We start from the raw sequence: 17,917 nt of genomic DNA on the forward strand, positions 1-17,917 counted from the left end.
TTTAGGTACTCCTCTCCAAATCCCTAATTTTGTTCCACACTTCACTCTCCTTTCTTTCCTTCTCTTCCTCTTCATCTTTCCTTCACTCTCATTCTAAACTTCCATCCGATCGCCAAGTTAATAAAAGTAAAGACAGGCACGGACCCAACTTGTAGTATGAGGGGCACTTGCCCCACTTTGTTTTCATTTTTTTTAAAAATAATTATATATAAATGTTTTTATTTTAAATTTTAAATGACTCCATTACAAATAAATTAAATTCAATTAGTCAAAATTTTAAATTTATTTTTTAATTTTTTTATTATTTTAACTATTATTTAACCTAATCAAATTTAGCTTTTGGGTCATCGCTCTTTTATTTCCTTAAATCTTCTTCTTATTTTTATACTTTTAACCTTCTTTTTCTATTTTTTGTCTAGTGGTCATCTTCTCTTCATCAAAAAAGTAAATTTTAAATTCTTTATATTTTTTTTTATATAGCTCTCTATAAATCTTTCAATTTCATTATTTCTCTTTTTAAAATTTTCAATTGTAAATTTTAATTCAAACAATTATAGTTTATGTATTAATATAATATTTTATTTTCTTCATGACTTTATATATTTTATTTTATTATCAATTTATTCATTCTTATTACTTATTTTATATCTTTTATTCTATTATATGTACTTATATTGCATATAAAAATTTAAAATGAATTGATTAATTTACTAATTTAGAATATATTTTTTATTTTTAGAAAGAGTGATGAAAAAATATTTAAATTACAACACATAATTAAACAGATGCATAAAATCTTTCATCTAATATTATATCAAAATTAAATTAATTAAAAATATATAAAAAATTTAATTATTTAAAAAAAAATTATAAATTATATTTCTATTATTTTATATAAACATACTCTTTATATACAAATTTAATTTTTCTAGTATTCATAAATAATTCTAGTTTCGAATTATAATTACTAGTATATCATTAGCCGTTAATGTGCTAAACTGTTAATTGATTTAGTCTTTTATTATTAAATATGTATAAAAAATTAGTTAGGGTAATAAATTTTTTATAATTTAATTAAAATATTTTAAATTCAAGTTTTAAAAATAAAAAATATTTTTTATAAATTATATATAATGAATAATATTTTAAAAATAAAAGTGTTTACTAACTTTTTAATTTTTATATTTTCATATAATTAATAATATTCAACAAATTTTATTTTAGTGTATATATTTTTGCCCCCACTTTTAAAATTTTCTGGGTCCGTCACTGAGTAGAGTTAATTATCAATTTTATATCTGAAAAATTCACGCATTGACAAAAATGTCACTGAAAGATTTCTTGACAAAAGAGTTTTTAAATGATTTAAAATTATGACAAAAATAACCAATAAATATTATATTTTTTATAAGTGACAAAAACTTTTATATTTAGCAAATGACAAATCCATTTGATCTTAATTTTGTGACAATATTTAAATAAATATTTTATAAGGTGCATAAAAAAGTTTGGAACAAAATTTGATCTCTATTTTTTTTCAAAATAATGTGGTCATTCTCGATGAAAATTTTTATAAAAAATTTACTTGACATAAAGTTACCAAAATTTAAGAATGAAAAGATCTTATTTTTCTAATAATGTGTACAAAAATTTATATTAAAATTTGACCCCTAAAATTATATTTTAGAATATATATTTAATATCTAGCTTTTTTGTGTGGTTTTAAACCTTTAAGAAGCTTATTTATTATTAGCATCTTTTGAGGTTATTTTTATTAGCAATGTAAATTTTTTAGTACCATTTTTGTTAGCCAATAGGTTGTTGTATGCACAAGATGGAATTCGAATCTCGATACTTGTTTAAGCATACAAGTGAATTGACTACTTGACCCATCCAATTTGGTTATTTGGTAAAAGAAGCTAATTCTTGGGAATGAATCCTCTCAATTTTTTTTTCAATTGATGAAATTAGGGGTGTGCATGGCCCGACCCGACCCGAAGACCCGGCCCGGTTCCGAACACTTTAGGGGCTAATTTGGTGTGATTTCACCGGGTCTAGGGTCGGGTAAGGGTCTCAAAAATAGACCCGGTCATTATTTCGGGTCGGGTCCAGGCCATGACTTGGGTCACCCGAAATCGGCCCGGTGGCCCGGTCATCATACACAATTAATATTTTGTGTTATTAGTGATGGATGATGGTTATTCTTATGTGAAATTTAAGTATTGTAAACCTTAATATTTTGTGCTATTAGTTATTATAAGACTATAAGTTAATGTTTTATGTTTAAAATGCATATGCATAAGATTTTAAACTAATGCATAATCTTGTGTTATTTGTATTGATTTAAATATTTGGTATTATTAGACAATATTAGTATTGATTATGGTTATGCTTTAATTTTAGAGAAGAGTTGGTTCTTGTTATATTTTTCTAAGTGAATTTTACCATGTCAAATAATGATTGGAGTCTTGCAAATTTGGATATTTTCACATGCTAGCTTATAAGAAGGTATCAAGGTAATGTAATGTTAACGGCCCGGTTTTTACCCGATATAATCGTGGCCCGAAAGTGTATAGGTTTCATCGGGTCTAGGGTCGGGTTCGGGTATAATAAATAGGCCCGGTATATATTTCAGGTCGGGTCTGGGTCGCATCAAACCCGGTTTCACCCGACCCATGCACACCCCTAGATGGAATAAAATGTGATCTTTTAACCCTTCAATATTTTCTCTTGGTCACATCTATAAAATATATAGTGAGAGATCATATTTTATTCCCTCAAGTAAAAAAAATTGAGAGAATCCAATTTCTTAATTTTTTTAGTTTTGACAAATTTTAAATGTAAAAACAAGTAAACAAAGAATAAATATCTATCTCCACCCCACAATTTCTTCTAAAGACCAGGAGGTCCCAACAAAAAAAATATCCATTTCGACCCTTGTTTTTTAATATTGTAAGACTAATTAGTCCTCATGTTAATGATATTTTTTTAGAATATGCTTATGTGATACGTTAATCACGAATATATTTTTAATTTAATTTTTATAAGCAAAAATAAATTAAAAATTACTAATATTTCTTAATTTTATACAGTAAAATTAGCCAATATATTTAAAAAAGGTAACAAAAATATAAAAAAATCTAAACGACCTTAATAATTACCCAAAATACAACGAGACTCCAAATAAAAAAATCTATCAATCTTAATTAGTTTTTAATGGATAAATCAATAGTTTAATATGTCACGCATATTTATTTTATTAATATAAAAAAATATTAACAAAAAGACTATTCAACTTCACAGAAATAAAGATTAAAAGTCGGAGACGTAATTTTTTTTATTAAACCTTGTTGCGAGGGCCGTTTAAGATTTTCTCTTAAAAGAATAATCTCCAATAAATTTGATATTACTCTCATTCTCTAATATATTTGGCTGAAAAAATAAATAAATAAATAAATTGAATGTATTTTTATTTTTTTAAAATATGTTTGAATAAAAAATATTATAAAAAAATAATTTTATTCTTATAATATAAAATATATTAAAAAAACAAAAGAATAATATTAAAAATAAAAAACATAACAAGTTTTTTATTTTTTTATTTTTAATATTAAAAAAAATTATTAAATCCCATCAACTTTTTGCATTTTTCAAGTTTTTATTCCTAATTTTTCTCCTCATACCGAACAATAAAAAAGAACCATTTTTCTTTCAATTACGTTTCCGCCCTTTTTCTTTGCTTCTATTTTCCTCTCAAACCAACATGGTAAGGTGGAAAGCACTCTTGGACTCAACGCATTCCATTTTACCATACTCCTCTTGAGTTTTGATTGCAAGAATGTTGTTATTGTTCTCATCCTCACCAATCAAATTAAGGTATGCTTTTCAATTCCCAAATTCTGTTCCCCATTCCGTTCTCCGTCTGTGCTTCCCTTCAACTTCATCCCTACACTTTCCCTCTCAGTCCCAATCACGTGATGAAGCTGTTGATTCCTTCACTCGCATGCTCTCTATGCGTCCTCCTCCATCCATCATCCAATTCACCAAGATTTTGGGATCTCTTGCCAAGACCAACCATTTCCCCACCGCCATTTCCCTTTTTCAGCAATTGCAAGCCACAGGAATCGCTCCCGACTTATTTACTTTGAGCATCCTAATTAATTGTTGTTGCGGCATATATAGTTTTTCAAGATCTTTCCGTTAAAAGCTATTGTGCAAATGTGAGGACATATACTATTATGATCAATGGGCTCTGCAAAGAGGGCTTGTTTGAAGAAGCATTGGCACTCTTGTAAAAAATGGAAGGCAATGGTTGCTTACCCGATGCTGTGACTTTTGAAACTGTTATTCGTGCTTTGTTTGAAAAAGATGAGAATGACATGGCGGAGAAACTTCTTCGGGAAATGGTTGCTAGAGGCTTATTGAATTGATAAAAGAAGGTAAGATACATCAACTCGAATTGAAATTACATCTCATTGTTGCTGAATATGTATCATAGTTTTGTAAATTCTGTGTTTGTTGGGTCAGAGGACTTTGGCAATGCCATAACATTAATTAATTTTGCACTTTTGATTTTTGCAATTGCTATCATCCTTTTGAATTCCACTACTTTATTGATTCTTTAGTTGATATTCCTAGTTATAACTTACAGATTTAGTGTTTAAGATCTCTTTATAGCAATAGTGTTCTTTACTGTTATTCTATGAGATCATGTATTTATCATGCTACAAACTAAGCAAAACTAAAAAGATTGAAAATTTTGTTTTGTTGTTTGTTGTTTGTTCCCTGCTATTCTGTTGTGCAACTTATTTTTCCGTATCTTTGTAGGTGCCATATATATCAAACTAATTCCTATGACTTTTTATCATAAGCAACTGTGAGCTATTGTTTATTTGTTTGAATCCTCTGGGAATTGTTGTAAAAGGAAATTTAAATAGGTACTAAGGATTTATTCTTAGGCTATATAGTTTTCACTTCCATGTTCCATCTTAAAAATAAACCCACGTTCTAAAATGCATGTCTCCTCTTTTCATCAACCTAAGCAATATCGAGTCAAGGTTAATATGGTTCAGTTATTTCAAGATTTTTGGTCATTTTCTTAATTAATGCTACTCAGTTGTATTGCTTGGAAATTGCTTCTGCTGAAAATATTACATTATGAAATACTTTTTCAGAGAATGTTTTTCTGTTAATTCTTAGATAAATTACTTCATTATTTCTTGTGTAGACATTATTGCATTGTCTCTGAGTCTCTTTTTATTAGCATTTTAAAAAAAGTTACTGGCTTGGAGTTTTGTTATGTGGTGTTTGTGATGGGGGTGTTAAAAGTGAAAGAATACAGAATTCTGAGTTTTTGCTAATTTTGCCTCCAAATACTAATTTTCCCTGCACATATCCTTCCAATTCCTAATTTTCGATCATCATCATTCAATCATAATTTTGCTCTCCAAATAATTTTTTTTGTCACCATCATTCAACAATAGCGAACACTTTCAGGACTCCAATAATAGTACGATAGCTCCAGCATCGTTGTACTTGTTTTGTTCTTATCAAATTATACACTCATGCTTTACTTTAAAATTTTGTTTGGTAAAGTTTTATTTCAGAAGCCAATCATTATTTTTTGTCAATGTGACTTCTTCAGCCATCATAACCTATAATGTATAATATACATGTTATTTAATTTTTTTGTCATTATAGTACAAATTCTATGTTATTATTTTTATCGTATTTGTTACGTATATAAGGGCATTTAAGTAAATTCTTCTTCACGGGAATTTCACATGTTTCCGTTGAGCGGTACCTCAATCCCAAAAGTAGAGTGTCAAAATATATATTCAACACAATGACCCAAAGTAGAGTGTCACTTGATGTTCAAAGTTACAATATCATGATTAATGACTTGTGCAAAAGTAAAATGGTAGATGACACCTTGAATCTCTTTGAAAAAATGCGTCGCAAGGACTTGGTTCCAGACACCGAGACACGATAACTTTTAGTATTCTTATTGATGGCTTGTGCAAATTAGGGAGAATATCTTGTGCTTCAAAGCTTCTTGTTGAAATGCATGATAAAGGTCAACCTGCTGATATAATAACATACAATTCCTTTCTTGATGCTTTATGCAAAAACCATCATGTTGACAAAGCACTTGTTTTATTCAACACAATTAAAGATCAAGGCATTCGCCCAAATATATGTATATACAACATACTTATAGATGGCTTGTGCAAAAGTGGAAGATTTAAAAATGTAAAAGATTTTTCAAGATCCTTCTGTTAAAGGCTATCGTCCAAATGTGTGGACATACACCATTATGATCAATGGGCTTTGCAAAGAGGGACTGCTTCATGAAGCATTGGCTTTCTTGTCAAAAATGGAAGATAATGGTTGCTTACCAAATGCTGTGACTTATGAAATAATCATTCGTGCTTTGTTTGAAAAAGGTGAAAATGATAACGCGGAGAAACTTCTTCGTGAAATGTTATCTAGAGGCCTATTGCAAGGAGAAAAGTAGGTGAGATTGTTCTTGTTAGACATCACAAAAGGTTGTTTGTATCTCTTTCTTTTTAACTTGTGTTTTGTTACCTTCTTCCTAATCATCTATCTATTCCATATTATTGATGCTTCTGATTCTTTCTCTACATGATGGTGATTCTTTGTTCTGTTTAGCCACACTTAGATATTTTCTGTCATTGCTTATTTGATGTCTTTTTGTGTCAAGGTGGTTGTCACATGTGTCTTGTGGGGGGTATCTTGTTATTTCCTTCTTTTATTATATTTGTGCTTTGATGTTAAGTTATTCCTAACTAAGTTTGTTTTGATTTCATTATTTCAAAGGGAATCACTTGTTAAGTTTCTCTACACTCTTGTTATTGTCTTCCATTCTTTTCATTTTCCCATGCAGCAATATACTTGTTAGTTTACAGAGGTTTTCTACTTAGTTTTTGCTTCTTCTTGTTGTTAGTAGATTAACCTTCTGAGACTTACCTAAACAAGTGAAAATGTAGATGTTCTTTCAAGAGTTTGTAGTAACTAGTAAGCATGCAATGCTTTTTTATGTGTTCAACCTTTATCGTATTTGCTTTAGCTCTACTATGCAGATGGTGAAGATAGAGAATCATTATGGACATGCATATGTGATACCAATGGATTCTCTAAAGCGGCAGTAGGTGTTCATAGCTCTAGTTGCTTTAATCTTGCAACTGCACCTGGGGTATCTTCCTTATTCCGTTTTGCTTCCAACTTGGAAGCTTTTCAATGCTGCTAGTGCTAAACCAATTATTATTGTGCTTCTGATAATATGGCTGCAATTGCAGTTGCAGACCACAATTTAAAACCCTTTACTTAACTTTCGTTTTGTAGATTTAAACCATGATTTGAAACCCTTGTAATATTTTTTCAATTATATATCTCGACGGCCTTATTGGTGATCTGCTCCTTTGTGAAAAAAAAAAAATAAATAATCACAACTTATTGCATCGAGAATGCAATTATAGACTTATAGTTAAAGAATTATATATTTTGGTGACGCTTAAAAATTAGGAAAAATGACAGATAGGGCCTGACTTTTTAAATTTTTGATAAATACATCATTGACAAAATTTAAATACAAAAATGTCCCTGACTTTAACAAACGGAGGACAATTTAGTTCTTCCGTCTATTTGCCTCTCATACACCAAACGGAACTGGCTAACGTGGCTGAAACGGTGTCTAGGTGTCCGTTACGGTGCCATGCTGGAAGGGGAATAAAGTTCGAAGGACAAATAAGTCGTTGACGTTATTTTGCAAATAAAGTTCGAAGGACACATAGGTCCTTGAGAATTTAGTTCATTATACTTCTATTATGCTTCTATTATGAGAATTTAGTTTATAAAATTATGCTTGTATTTTAAAATCTACTTAACTTGTTGTATTCTACAATTTAAATTATTTGTATTAAAATTGCAGAAATTGGGCTTGTTCTGTTTCTACTTTTTTTTTCTTAAATTGCATTAGTTCAATTTTAGTACATTTGTGTATTATATTAGAATTTGTTAAATTGCATTCGTTCAGTTTTCATCATACCAGTGGCAGTAGTTAACATCAGTTCATTTATGCATCAAGTTAGCATTAGTTCATTTGTGCATCATTCATGTATTAAGTTAGCATTAGTGCATTTGTGTATTATATTAGAACTAGTATTTTTATCCATAATAACATTACGAGAATAATTTTTTTTTTTAAATTATAGTTCACTTTGTTCTAACAGTATAAATTATGCATGGCACAAAAAATTTATAAAATCAAACTACTTTTATAAAAAAGTCATAAGTTGACAAAAGTCTCTGACTTAAGAAGGCCAAGATATCTGTAGATAAAAAATTAAATATTAAGATTTTTAGTTATTATTTTTATATGAAAAAGTTTAATTTTTTATTAATAATTAATTTTTTTAAAATAATTTAATGTGTATACTTTTATATTTAAAATATTTTAATTATAAAAAATATCGGATGACATATTTTGATTTGTCAAATTACTAATATAAAATATAATTATATATAGAGTAAAAATAGTAGAGAGAAATAGAAAAATAGAGAGAGGTAGATGAGAGAATTTAGGAAAGGAGTTTATTAATTTTGAAAAAAAAATTCTCTTAATTTTAATAAGAGTGTCATGTGACACATTTGATTATTAAATTAGATAGTAATATATGATACATAATATAGGTATATTTCAATTAGATAGTAATATATGATACATATAGAAGCATAATGAACTAAATTCTCAAGGACCTATTTGTCCTTTGAATTTTATTTGCAAAATGACATCAAGAACTTATTTGTCCTTCAAACTTTATTCTCCTTCCAGCATGACACCGTAACGGATACCTGAACACCGTTTCAGCCACATCAGTCAGTTTCGTTTGGTGTATGAAAGGCAAATAGGTGGAATGACTAAATTGTCCTCCGTTTGTTAAAGCCAGGAACTTTTTGTATTTAAATTTTGTCATGGATATATTTGTTAAAAATTTAAAAAGTCAGAGACCTATCTATTTTTTTTCCTAAAAATTATATATAAAAATTACATTTGATATTGTCAATTATCAATTATATGAAATAAAATAAAAAAAATCATGATCCGAAATAATCTACAATTCTACATAAAAGGGAGAAAAGGAAAAAAAAAGTGAATTGATTTAAGAATAAATTATTATATAAATTCTTTTTTAGTAAAAGTCTATTTTTACTGAATGGAGTCAGTTATATGGAATCAAAGATGTCATTGCGTCGTGTGGCCATGCATCGTCATGCATTGGGATGCGACATTATTTTACATTGGTTGTTGCATACTAAACAACCCCCTCATATTTTCGGGTTTGGGATGTAAACAGAGGCGGAATTAAATTATCATATAAATTACAAATAATTAAATAATTTATTTTCAAAAAAAAATAATTAAAATGTCTAAAGAATTGCTCGTCAGCCCAACAATATTTGTGTTCTACTTCCTTTTCTTATGTTTAGAATAAAGTACCCACAAATCTCATTCGAATAGAGTCATGGACCTAGTAAGAACATTAAGAATATTTCCTTTTCGGTTTTCTAAGGGTGAAACACAATGACTAATCTTTTTGCTACAAATCATCCTATTAAGAACAAATGACTAGTTACAAGATGCTTTTCATGACTAAGGTAGGAGTAGGATTCAAACTTCTAACTTCTTAATCAAGAGACCAAGTGATAAAATACCAAACTATACTCAAGTAGTTATATCACCAATAATATAATCACACATAGCAATGTAATGTCCAAATAATCCATATCACATTTATATCACTTATAATAAGTGAGACTTCTCCCATGTGAAAGTCTTGTGATTTTGGATAATGCGGGGTGTTAGAATATCTGACACCCACTCAGTTAAAGTTAGAACATTGTTTAGCTCGTGTTTCATTGTCTCTACGCGTTTGTTTGCTTTTATAAATATGTAACACGAAATTCTACTGAAATTTTTGCTCATGATTGTTCAATATCAATATAGGCTTTTAATTCTAAATTATTTGGGAGTATTCACTAGGATCAATTTCACATCATCTTGAGTTTTCTGCTATTTAATTAATAAAATCTTAAGTTATGGTCTAAATAGAATAAAGTGTTCTTTAATGGTTCTGCTAAAAATGTTTTTCTTTTATGTATGTTGGCCCGCAAAATACAAGTGTTACAATGGATAAGCATTCGGTACTTATTATACATTTTGGTGAACCCCCAGCCTCATTTTCCTCAATTCCATTTCTTCAGTTGTTATACAATGCTCTCTGGATGAAACTGCACCTCCTGTAATTTTGAAGAACTAAAACTTTAGCCTAGACTTACCAGTTAATAAAAGCATGAACAATCAAAATCCTTCAATGCTAGAGAGGAAATTCTTTATTGTACATTCACCTTTTCAAACATCAAATTCTTAATTCTAAGTTTATCTTAAGATGAATTCTATGGTACCTATAAATTGGTACTTAATTTTTGCCTAACTTACCTTTTATATCAAATTCTAAATTTTAAAAAATTATTTATTTTTTATACTTTTTAAATTAAATATTGATTTTTAACTTTTTTCAGCATTTAAGCTCTACCTTTTAAATACCATAGCAATCACCTTAATATGCAACACTTTTGAGCGAATTTCAACAAAGGATGATAAATCAGTTTTGAGTAAAGAGAATGCAGTGGCTAAATGGATGGCTAATTATACTAATGCTAGTGAAAATAGGAAGTTACAAACAAATTCATAAAACAAGAATTGAATTTTGTAAATAAAAGTAGTGAATTCCTACTTTGATAATCTGGAAAATGCTCCATCTTTTCCTTTCGCAACATAATACACCGAAGAACTTACATAACAATTAGTCTAACTAAGAAATTTACATCATAACAATTCATTAATAACCATGATTGATATTATGTCATTCTCAATATACTAGTTGACCTTAAAGAAGTTAGATGACAAGAGATTGCAAAATTATAAAACACTTTAGAAGAGATGCAAGGTCAGCTAGATGGAGCTCATGCTGCAATTATAAGTAATAGAGAAACAACAAAACCAACAATTGAGCAAGCACCACACTACCACAGTAATTAAATAGATTCTGCTGTGGACAACACTAAGCTAGAGTTACTAGCAAATAAAAGTGAGGAGCTGGAGGTAAGTATAAACTTCTGTCTTAAAAGGGTATGTTTTATTGTCAGAGGAAAATGGTGAAAACAACAGAATTATTTTGGCTTGAAGTTCCAATACATTTTGCAGATAAAAATTTCACCCAAGAAATTATGTTATATTTTTAAATAGTATAATTTAAAGAAAGGAACATACTTTTAACTTTGTTTCCAAGAAGAATGTTATGCCATTTGTCACTCGAAATTTAAATTACAAAAAGTAGAAGCAAATGTGGGGAATGAAAATTATAAAACGGTCCCCTATGGAATAGAATTGATGATTATTTGCAGAAGAATATAAATTCCAATCCAACATGAACAATATCAAATTCAGTATCTGCCTACTATACTTACATACATACAAATATGTACCAAACAAAGAATCTATTGTTCCTCAAACACAAAATGAATTTATATACTTATCATCATCATTTAGTTATAGCCACCATGAAATCAATCGATCAACTACCTATCCACATCCTCAAAAACAAGACGTAATTTCTAACTACAAAAACTTCATCAAAACTCCATGTAGTTTTCATAGAAAAAGCGAAAAGAATGGAACTTTAATGCCCTTGGAGTAGGTGGCAGAGGTAGAGGCAGAGGCGGAGGAAGAAGGAATGAAGTCAGAGTTGATGGCGAGGAAGAGAAACAGGGCGACGACAGCGACACACATTGCACAAACAGCGACGGCGGAAGAAGACAGACCGCCGAAAACGTCAAGAACCCTAGCAGAATCACAAATTATGTTTAAGGGTGGAGAGGGGAAATTTGGAAACTAAAAATCGTAGGGGTAAATGTAGAATTACAAAAAATGAAAACAGAGGGTTCAATTTGAAATTACTAAAATCCGTGGCCTAAATAAGATTTTTTTTTTTTGGTGATAGAGGGGGGTTCAAAGACCCCAAACAGAACAAAGAAAACCAATTAGACTAGTCCTCTAAAGAGGGGAACAACAGCTATATCAGTGATAAGAGTATGTGTAATCTCAGCAGGGGCCGAATCAAAAGTATGCAATCCAAAAGGGAGGTGTTGTCCTTTCTTTGCTAAATGATCAGCAGCAAAGTTTGCTTCCCTGGGAACATGACTCCAATACACTTGAGGGATTCGATTGGCATGGAGCTTAATTTCTTCAACAAGGGGAGAGCACGGGTGGCCCGCAGGACATCCATGAGAGATAAATTTCAGAGCAGCAGTCGAATCAGATTCCACGATAACACTAGATTGAGTAAGAGTAGAGGCAATTTTAAGACCATGGATTATACCCCAAAGCTCTGCATGCATAATTGAGCAACTTCCAAGGTTACAAGAGAAGCCTTTCACGAAGCCTCCAAGATGGTTCCTAACAATTCCACCACACGCTGCATTATTTCTATGCGCAAAAAGAGAGCCATCAACATTCAGTTTCACAACACCTTCGCTAGGGGGAGTCCAGCATATTGGACGATCATGCTTAGCACTATAGGTGATTAAATGAGTCATATTCCTTGTGAACCGGCTGAATTCATCACTTCGGGTTCGAATTTGAGCTAGGACTGAAGGTGCAGGGCTGTCTTTACCTTCGAACATTAGCTTGTTGCGGAAGAACCAGATTGAGGAGGTAGCAACACCAAAAATGCATTGCCAGTTGCTGTGTGCGGAGAGGTTTGCTTTAATCCAATCATGCAGGCTTGAATTAAAGAAACCTTGTTTCCACATTGGGGGTAAAAGGGCATCCCAGATGCTAGACGCAAAAGCACAATCTCTTAGTACATGAAGTGTAGTCTCACTGTGATTGCTACATCTTGGATAGAGGGGGGAGTTTGATAAGTGACGACGTTGTCTCTCTGCATTCGTTAGGATTGCATTATTAGCAACTAACCACAGGAAATACTTGATACGTTCGGGTCCTCTCCAACGCCAAACAAGATCAAATATGTCATTGAGAGGAGGCTGATTAGTACAAAGGGCTTGGTATGACAGTTTGAGGTTGAAAGAACCATCCGATGACAGGTTCCATGCAACTTGGTCCGGCAATTTCCAAGGGGAAGGCGGGGAGATGGCCACAATCTTCTTTACAACATCCTCTGGAAGCCAACCATTTAGCTTGTTCACATCCCAGTTTCCTGAAACATCAAGGAAATCCATAAGAGAGCTAGATGTATCTAAAGGAGAATTATTTACCTGTGTAACATATTGTTCCAGCTTGCCCAAGTTAGGGACCCAATTATGCTTCCAAAAACTAATCTCAGTGCCATCCCCTATCCTCCAAATATGGTTCTGCGAGATATCAGGCCATGCCTTACAAACTCCTTTCCAAATGTTAGAGCTCTTAGGTTTTTCTATCCACGATAGGAATAATATCATTCCCGGCTTTATACTTAGAACGAAGCACTCTAGCCCATAAGGAGTTTCTCTTCTCCACCAGGCCCTATCCAGCTTTCATCAGGAATGCATGGTTCATCAAATTTGCATGCCTAATGCCAAGTCCACCCGCTTTTTTGGGAAGGCAGATTCTGTGCCAGGCTATGAGATGGACTTTCTTTGATTGTTCTGTATCACCCCAAAGAAAGCTCCTGCATTTACGGTCAATGGCATTACAAGTAGACAAAGGTAATAGTGCAGTTTGCATAGTATAAAGAGGAATAGAAGAAAGGACAGATTTCACCAGAGTTGTTCTCCCAGCTAGCGACAAGGAAGAGGCTTTCCAAGAGTTGAGTCTGGAGTTAAGCTTGTTGATAATATCGTCATAAGTGTGCTTAGATACTTTGGAATGCAAAAGAGGAACTCCTAGGTACTTTCCAAGGTTATCCGTCCTTGCAAACTGGAGGGTTTCACTGATCTCAGTTCTGACTTGATTACCCACATTTTTGGAAAAATAGACCCGAGTCTTCTCATTATTAACTTTTTGCCCAGAACTGTCACAGAACGCCTTGAGACATCTCTTGATGATGTCAACTTGTTGGAGACTGGCTTCAGCAAAAAGAATAAGATCGTCCGCGAAGCACAAATGAGAAAGACTAGGACCATTTCTATTCAGTTTGATAGGTTTCCAGAAGCCATGGTCAACTGCAGCACTGATAAGCTATGAGAGACGCTCAATGCACAGAACGAAAATGTACGGTGAGATTGGGTCTCCTTGACGGATGCCTCTGGACGGCTTAAATTCATCCAACTCCTCCCCGTTCCACAGGACTCGCATCCTAGCCGTAGAAATGCATGCCATGATAAGGTTGGTAACCTGATCAGGAAACCCAATATCTTCAAGAGTCTCTTGCACAAAACTCCACTTCACTCTATCATATGCCTTTTCTAAATCAATTTTAATAGCCATCCAACCTCTCGGTCCTTTCTTAGTTCTCATGGAATGTATGACTTCCTGAGCAATAATAATATTATCCGAGCTATGCCTACCAGGAACAAAACTGCATTGTGTAGGCTTCACCAACTTTTCCATAAGGTTTCTAATACGGTTCGCTAAGACTTTAGTAACAACTTTATATGAGACGTTACACAGACTTATCGGTCTCATCTGCTTGAGGCTTGTGATAGGTTCCACTTTAGGAATAAGGGTGATAAGAGTCTCGTTAATCTCATGAATTCTCTGAGGTTCTGCATAGATGCATTGAATAAGGTTGCAAAGATCAGTCCCAACTCTATCCCACTGATTCTGATAGAAAACTGCTTGTAATCCATCTCTTCCAGGAGCTTTGAAGCTCCCCATAGCAAAAACGGCCTCTTTTATCTCCTGAACAGAGATACTTCCCCCTATTATGTTGCAGTCAGCCATACTTAAACAGGGAAAAGCATTATTAAGAACAAAGGGAACAACAGGTAGAGAGTCTGTGTAGAGGTCTGAGTAGAAAGAGAGAGCCATACTTTCGAGTGCATTTTTATCAGTAACTAGATTACCTCTAGAGTCCTGCAAAGAGTGGATTTTGTTTTTCCGTCTCCTCACCATAGTTGAACCATGAAAGTACCTGGTATTCCTATCACCAAACTCGATCCATTTGCATCTTGATTTCTGGTACCAAAGAATTTCTTCTTGTGTCAACACTTCCTCGTATTCCTTCCAAAGCTGCACTTGAAGATCCTCAAGGAAAGAGTTGCTGCCCTGTCTTAAGCTATTTGTGATTCCCTGAAGTCTCCGAAGAATTCTGCTTTTTCGTTTCCAAATGTCACCAAAAACATTATAGTTCCAGTTCTTCAGGGAGTTCTTGAAATTTGCCAGGCCTTCTGACCAAGAACTCTCCATACGCCAAGATTGATGAATCAGATTATTGAAATCAGGATGCAAAAGCCAAGCTGTAAGAAACCTGAAAGGCCTTCTCCCTCTATTCAGATCCGGACTCACAGCAAGGTTGAGACATAAAGGGGAGTGATCCGACTTGAGAAGAGGAAGGTGTTTGACATGCGCCTCAGGAAAGGTAAGTTGCCAATTAAGATTACTCAGACCTCTATCCAATCTTTCCACGAGATTTCCTCTCTTCCAAGTGAAAGGCCAGCCAATGAAGCCTAAGTCAATAAGGCCACAATCAGACACACATTCTTGAAAATCACTGCAAGCACCCGAATTCGCTCTATTAGATCCTCCTTGCCTTTCGTGATCATGGAGTAAGGCATTGAAGTCCCCCAAGAGGCACCAAGGGAAATTAATGTTATCGGCTAAGGATCGAATTTTGCTCCACAACGCTCTCCTATTAACCCGTTGCGGGCTCCCATAACAAGCTGAAAGCAACCAAAAATCAGAGTTGTTGCAAGAGACTTTAAGATGAACTAATTGATTATTATGTTCCAAAACACAAACATTCCAAATACTATCATCCCAAAGACACCATATGCCCCCAGAATGACCAGTAGCTTCCACAATAAAGGACCCATTCAATCCAATCTTATCCCTGATGATCTTTCCTTTAACACCGCTCACATGAGTTTCGAGCAAAATAATGAAACTAGCAAAGTATTCTTTACACATATCTCGAATAAGAGAGTGGAACGACTTACTCCCTGCTCCCCGACAATTCCAACAGATAATATTCATTAAAAAACAAAAATTAAAGAGGGGTCACAGAGGACCAAACTCACAACTGGGGAGATATCCCCTGCACCCGCATAGCATTACCCAAGGAAGAATTCCCATCTTTAGTCAAAATAGATTTCTTATCAGCACTGGCACTCACTGCCATGTTTGAAGATGACGCCACCCCGGTCCCTGGGTCAGGTGGCTTCAATATAGGGGTGGAGTTTTGGGTTTGAGTAAGAAAATTATTTTTTACCACATGTGCTTCAAGCAATGATGGGTTCCTTCTAGATATCTCAAAAGCCTCTCTCTGTTCACCCTGAAGATGCCTCATGTGTTCTAGCATCACCATCTCCATGGCTGCCATCTCTTGTTTCTTCTCTGCACGAGTCACCGTTTCGGGAAGCTTCTCTTTATGAGATTCAACAACGTTTCCCTTCTTTGGTTCTTTTGATTTAGGTGAGTCTTGATCCATGGATTTGGACTTCAGTGTGTTTCCTTTTTCAGTGGGCCTAGGCCCAGTTGCCACATGATTTTGTTTTCTAATTCCTTGTGGATTTTTGCTAGCTCCCTGTTTGAGAACTTTCTTATATATGGGTTGGGATTTTCCAAAAGAATTTTGGGCCTTAGCTACATAGAGCCCATCTTGTGATGAAGGAGCTTGCTTATCCATCTCTTCTTGCATGTCATGCATGTTTGTGCCACCTGGTTCCTCTTCATAGAGGATATTATAGCGAGAGCCACTCCCCTCCTCATGATTCACATGATCCACAATAATATCATCACCGCCAGATATTCCGCCTTTAACATTTGAATGGACCGTTCCTCCCTTTCCGTACGTGATTGGTGTTTTTTTCTTCCTGATTTGCCTCCGCACCAACATTGCCCGATCTTCATGTTGCCTTCCGGATTCCACCGACTTGCTTATTTGGTCACTAGTATCTCCACTTTTCTTATTGGTTCCTTGTTGATCCCCGTTGCACTCCGATCCATGGTGCTCAGCGGATTCCACCACTGTTTCACTACACTGGTCCATTCTATGCCCATATCGACCACACGAAAAGCAAATTTGGTAAAGTCCTTCATATTCAATATTCAATTCACTACCAAGTACCGATATACGTGGAACAAGTTTCTTAGCAAGATCGATTTTCACACATATCCGAACAAATCTTCCTCTTGAGTGAATGGAAGTATTACGATCAATTTTAAGCATATGGCCAATAGCCGATCCTACTCGCCATAAAAAACGGTGGTTATAAAGTTCAATTGGCAGATTTGGAATACGAACCCAAACCGCAATCTTCCTAACATGGTGCTCTGACTTCAAGAAGAAAGGTCTCCAGCGTTGCACAATGAGATAGTGTCCGGCAATCATCCAAGGTCCCTCCAAAAGCGCGTGTGAGTAGTCTTCCTCATCTGAAAAATGAACAAGAAAATAGTCACGATCCATATCGATAACATGTATCGTACCTTTCTTTACCCAATCTCTTTGGAGACCTTGCTCTAGGAATGCCAATCCCACACGCTTGCCTAAGACTTTTATGATAAGAGCATTCCGCCATGGTTTACACCAGTCCTCGAACTCTTCCTTCGATACCGGAATGGTGGGGCATGGATCAAAAGGCCTGTCTTCAAGATCGTCCTTATCGGTATCCTTATACCAACGATCTTCCGGATCTGAAGACTCTTCATCAATGTCATCCATATTCATGCTTTCCT

The 17,917-nt window shown here is 33.6% G+C and overlaps 1 long non-coding RNA gene across 1 annotated transcript; it reads left to right on the plus strand.

The window, feature by feature from the left end:
- The first annotated feature begins 3,719 nt into the window (after positions 1-3,719).
- Positions 3,720-4,581, plus strand: LOC140178996 (uncharacterized). Its single transcript, XR_011872376.1, has 2 exons — positions 3,720-3,876; positions 3,965-4,581. It is a non-coding gene; the product is annotated as an uncharacterized lncRNA (long non-coding RNA).
- Positions 4,582-17,917: the final 13,336 nt, after the last annotated feature.

This window comes from Arachis hypogaea, chromosome 15, assembly GCF_003086295.3.
Source record: "Arachis hypogaea cultivar Tifrunner chromosome 15, arahy.Tifrunner.gnm2.J5K5, whole genome shotgun sequence".
NCBI classification, from domain to species: Eukaryota; Viridiplantae; Streptophyta; class Magnoliopsida; order Fabales; family Fabaceae; genus Arachis; species Arachis hypogaea.